Raw genomic sequence first — 6,146 nt, forward strand, 5'->3', positions numbered from 1 at the left:
ATATTACAGAGCACTCAGACAGTGACAAAACTGGAGATTTCACTTTTCTCTTTGCTTTGAGATAAGAATCTCTGTACTGACTTAGTGCAATCACAGCAGCGAGAAGAGAAAGGAAATGAAAAGCCCCTTCCCCTCCCCTATGTGCACATAGTGTGTGTGGGAAAAAAGAGAGAGAGGCTATAGAAAGTCCTGTGCAATCACAGCTGGGTTGTTAATTGCTTCGCCCTGTGCACAGAGTCATACCTTGTTGCTCCTCTGCAGCAAGGAATGGCCACCCAGCCCAGCAGGCTCAGGGTAAGGGCAAAAAGGTTTTCATATTCACCTGTGCTATTTTTTTTATCACCGAAATGCCCCTGTGTTATCACATGCACAACGCTACCTCGGCTCCCATGGATGACAGCAGTACTGAAAGTCAGGGAGTGATCGTGTGTCTGAGAAAGGATTGGGTTTCTCAAGCCCCTTTTTGTTAAATCTAGGTTATAGGAAGAGGAAAAAAGTTGGTTCACAGGAGCAAATTGAACCAAACACGCTGCCATATACCCTGCCACTGATCACAGCAACTGAAAGCCCAGCTGCCAGGGAAACCAGACTTTCCCATCAAGTCTGTCTCATTTGTAGCTAGCACACTGATTCCTTGGGAGTTTTCACAGGTACCTTTGGGAGACAGGGTTGCCATCTCCATTTTCCTTCTGTGTGGTCATGGATTCCTGCAAAAGCTTCTTCCTCGGAGGTCTGATCTGGTACAGTTCCCCGGCTCTTTTGCTTCAGACTCAAAGCTGGCACACACCAAGTGTGACACTGTATCGAATTGCACAGAGCCTGCAAAATATTAAAACAAAAAAATAATTAACTTGACCTCCAGGATATTAATATAGTGACAACAGCCTCTGCAAGATATAAAACTGGCACCAACTGTAAGAGCTTCCATTAGGGCTGTAGGTTTTTAGTCCCACTAAAACGGCCATTTCATCTGAACATGTGGAAATAAAAACAAACAATAATAGGACTTACAAAGCATTCAATGCATATTTGTCCATAAACACGTTGTATAAATAACAGCTCTTTTTTTTTTTTTTTTTTTTTTTTTTTAAGTGGCAAACGAATCAATGTGCATCCTATTATGGAATAATAATATCCCGTACCACATGTGCTGCTCAAGCAAATCACTTTAGCTGTTATAATAGTATTTTCCATTTGCTGGTACAGCTTATATTTTGATCTGTTGATTAAGGACCTGCCCCCGAGGAAGTCAATGACAAGAGTTCCCCAGGCTGAAAAAGAGAAGGAAAATGTGTGAACGATTTGGCTGCAAATAAGGAAACAAATGTATTTTTTTTTCCTTTCTCCTGGCGTGATGACTACAAAGCCTGCTGAAGACCATGGAAAGACTTGCTCTTTGCTTCAGCAGCTTTCAGTCTGGCCCTGAGCATGTTTGTGTGAGATAAATTTTGGCACCATTGGCAACCCCACCTCATACCTCCCACTGCGAATATGTCATCTTTCTCTGTGCTCATGCATGCAAAAGCTTTATCTCTTTTGAAATACTGCCCAGAATCAAGCTATGTTTACTTAAGTAATAGAGAGATTCACTTATACGCAATAATTTCTTCAACGGCGAGGCTGTCTTTCCTCAGTTATAGTTTGGACTTTGTTCCTCTTTAGCTCCTATTTTCCTAACTTGATGATTTTATCCAGGTTTGACAACGGGGCTGGATTTTATTTATTTATTTATTTTTGAAGTCACACACCTGGAATTAGCCCTCTCTGCCAAGAACTGCAGTGCACCTGGAAGTACTAAATCATTTTTATCTGTTTGTTTGGTGGCTTTGCACAATGCAATTGCATCTCTTTAAATCCTACTTAACTTCTACAAAAGTAAATGGCAGCTCTAGATGTAGCACTTTATGAGCATGCAGCTATCATGTGAGCTGTGCCCTGCGTGCCTGCCTCCACCAGCCCTAGCAGCAGTGAGCTGAGAGCTGCCTCTCGGGGTTTCTTTCCTCTGCAATGGCTCTGCTTACCTACATAACATATGGAAATGTGAGCATACACTTAGAGCAGATTGTTTGCTATGTTTACACCAGTTCTAACACTAATCCCCATTAATGTTTGATATTGCTCCCAAAGAGTTTAAATAGATGTCAGGCCCCGGATCCATTGCATACACGTTAGGCATCGTATATGCTTCAGATAGAAAGATACAGAAACGCTACAGGGTGCCCTTTTTTTTAACATTACGTTTACTGACTGGATTAACCACATCAAGTGTATGCAAATCCCTGCTACTTTCGTGATTTGTCATCACATTTAAGTGTCCTGTTTTCAAGGAGAACATAAAACAGTTTCACATCAATGTAGGAGTCCAACTTCTTGCTCTTGCACTCAGGGTTTTGGTTTTTTTTTCTGTATGTCAAACAAGTCTGAAGGTGCAAAGTGAAACAACACCTAGAGGCGTTCCTGCACACATAAAACTTGGATGTAAACCTCTGTGAAGGTTGCCCAGTTCCACAGGACCTTGATCTTAGCCAGAGTCTTTCTGAAGCTCTGTCACGCAAGCGATAGCACAATATGAAGCTACACACATGACTAGCACAAATGAGCAACGCTGTCTGTGAGAGCGCTTTGGGATGCACAGAGCAAAGAGCAAAAATGGGACGTTGAGACATTTGCAGTTGGACTACGTTGGTCTTCTCTTTTAGGATACCAACAATTAAATCTCATTTTGTAGCCAAATGCAGAGAAAGTAAATGAAAGCTGTAGACATAAGCACATCTATTAAAATATACAGTTTTTTAGTGAGAAAAATAATTGGACTTCACAAGTTAATACCTTTTGTGGCTGCTGACAAGTTTATGTTAAAGGACTAAGCTGTGTCTCCACTTTTTTAAAGCTCATTATATCCTTTAAGTAGTTCAAATTTCCAGATAGCCAGCAGCAGAACCAGGTAAGCAGGCAAAATTAGTATGGCTGGGAAAAATTGTATCTGTCACACAGGTCTGGTTCCCACACACTCTTGTTACATCATTACTTAGTCTGTTAACTAGGAAACCAATTAGGCCAGAGAGCTACTGTCAGGTGACCAAAACACGAAAATGCACAAGAAATCCTACCCGAAAGATGGGATTTCAGCAGAGGCCCTCAGATAGCTGACTCCTCTTCTGCTGCACTGCAATTTTCGTATTTCGTTTCACCCTTGCTTTCAGGCTGAGCTCTGAGGTCCTACAGATTGATGGTTAAGGCAGCCTTGTTTCTCTCCCCTAACAGGTGCATGGAGAAAACTGTTCCCAGCACCAAAAATTACACTAAATTATGTGATAATTTCTCTCATTTAGCCAGGAAAATTTCCTTCTCCTTCGCAGCTTTTAATTTACAGTGTGAGAACAAGGCAGTAGCTACGGAACAGAACACTGAGCAGAATTCTCTGTGGGTAGCAGTTTGTTCAACCTAAAGCAAAGCGGTGCGTGAGAGCAGGGTGCAGCTAAAGTTTCAGGGCATGAACTACTTCAACAACTATTATTTGTTTTCTCCAAATGTTGAAGGCATTCCTCCACACACCGAGGGAGCAACACAAAGGTGGCTGGTCTCAGCCTCTGGAGAAAAGCGTGCATGGGTGGAGGAGGCCAGTATGGGGCACCATCAGGACAGATGAAAGCCGGCTTCCTGCAAAGCACTCGTGAGAAGGGAGTATTCATATACACATATATGAAACTAAAAAGACCTAATCTCTATACTGTATCTTTGATCTAGCTGTAGTATTGTTATGCATATGAAAAAAGCTGCTTATATGACTGTAATATAATTTTAGATGCATACATAGGCACACACATATAAATATAAATATATGGGTATTGCATGCTATAAATGATACAGATACTTTCTAGCTTTCACGTCTATTACTGATACCGGCACCACCATACAAGGTGTGACTCAGTCAACCCCAGTGACTTGCTAATTGCTTGCTCATATCTAGAGAAAACCCACAGCATCTCTAATACCTTTGCTTCAGGCCAGGAGCATTGATAAGCCTTCTATATTTCACTATATTCTTGTTCAGATCTGTTTGGCAATGAGAACTGGAGAAAGAATTGACTAAAAATGCCACAAGAAAACGGTATAAATACAAGGGGAGGGCAGTGAGCGCATGGGGGTCCTTGAACATTTCAGGATTGGGCTCAGAAACTGCCCCTACTCCCCTCTGATCACTATTACATTATTGGCTATTGGTTTAAAAGCTCTTGGCTATTGACTCTTGGTTTAAAGCACCTCTTCCCATTGCGGATCCCTTCACTTCTGTTTTTCTTCAGTGCGTTTGGTAAATGATCATCAGAGGAAGAAAATTAATCGGGAAAACTTTCCTTCCTGATGATTTTGTCGAGCAGATGATTCGATCACTGTTTAGAGAAAAGCAAACCAGTCTGTGCCGGCCGGCTGCCAGCCCGGGGAACCAGGCTCCCGCATGTTTTCCAGCACAAGCACTTCATTATTAATTCATGCTCCAGGTCCTCTGTACATGCTGTTACTAATATTAGGTTTCAACAGAGTAATGAGCAACAGTAATAGACTAACTATCTTAATATATTTTAAATAATGTTTGAAATACTAAATTTGAGTTTGGATTTTTAACTGGGGCGTGGGCAGGGTATTGACAATCTTCCTACTGTTTTGCAGCCAGCAAGCAAATAAGATAGGGATTGTTCTGATCAGAATACTGAAAGCCAGTCTGATTTAGGGGATGGATCTGAAATACAACACCAAACTGGAAAGCGCAAGGGAAGTTTGGCACTGGTTTCTGCAGCCAGACTTTGACCCAGCCCTGTATGACAAGGGGACTTTTGATATGGGACTATAGGAAAAGTAAACAGTTGTCAGATCAGAACTCATGGACGCTTTTTGTAACATATAAAACACATGAGCTCCAGGGACTGTTCTACTCTCAAGAATGACACTTTCGTTAATTAAAGAGGATATGGGATAGCAAAGCACAGGGGAAAGGTGTTGTTGTGGTATAAATCCATACCATAATGATATATACAGTAGGGGATAAAAAAAAAAAAAAAAAGGCAGGCAAGCTGTGGGTCTGAAAACCCTACAGGGCTTCAAAGTCCTTATTACTGCTGTGCTTCAGACAGGAGCATAGGTCAGCATCCCTTCCTTAGTTGGATATACATATATTAAAGGACTCATTTAAAATTTGAGCTGGGGAAAGGGCCAGTGCCATTTTTCTGTAAGCGTGCTGTGCACATTTCTGAATGCATTCTCTTTGAGAGGGAGTTCGCAATGAAGATTTCCCTGTTCTGGAACTCACTCCTCCTACTTGGTCTGTTGGAGCCTGAATACATTGACCCATGGGGCACATTGCAAAGCCTAACTATTTTCCCAGGATTTTTCTGAATGAATGACTTGAGTAGGTAGAGAGAAGAACGTTTCATTTGTACAGTATGTGGAGGGTTTTAATTAATAATGTTCCCATTTGAATGGCTATTGTATTCTTAAGAGTACTTTGTACATTTGCCGAGAGCATCAGATATCTGCAGGGTTGATTGGTTTTTTTTTTCCAATTAAAAACTAAAATATCCCACAACAATGTGGTATTGCTGCAATGTGGCTCCAAATTTCTTTTTGTGATAGCTGTATCCAGTGCCTAGCACTGTGGCCCCTGACCTGGACCACGACTTCTTGATGCCAGTCCCTAGTTGGCACCATTGAAAAGAGGCAGGTCTCAAGGAGGTGAAGCTTCATATCAGTTGGAGAGTTTGACACTTCTGATTATCATTATGGTATTAGGCATGTTTAACATACAGTGATAGTAGATATGTACCTAGGGACATCATGGAGGCTTTACCTCACATTTTCAACTTTTGCCATGGAGAGATTTGTTTAGCTGTCTCATTCAGCTGCTGGACTGTGGGCCAAATCTGACATGGAAACACCTCTTTGTGGTCCAGTTCTCTCCTGTGACTGCAGTTTCATTATAGAATGTGCTTCTGAAGTAACTACGTCCTTTCATGCCTGGTCACCACCTGCCCTGATTTCATCTATGCAGAAGAAGTCACCTCCTGCCTTACATTTGTGTGTGCAAGGAACAGTCACAGAGTTGACAGCATCACCCTGTCAGCACATCTCCTGTGAGGGCCACTTTTTTGTGA

The sequence above is a fragment of the Coturnix japonica genome, chromosome 9 (genome assembly GCF_001577835.2).
Source record: "Coturnix japonica isolate 7356 chromosome 9, Coturnix japonica 2.1, whole genome shotgun sequence".
NCBI classification, from domain to species: domain Eukaryota; kingdom Metazoa; phylum Chordata; class Aves; order Galliformes; family Phasianidae; genus Coturnix; species Coturnix japonica.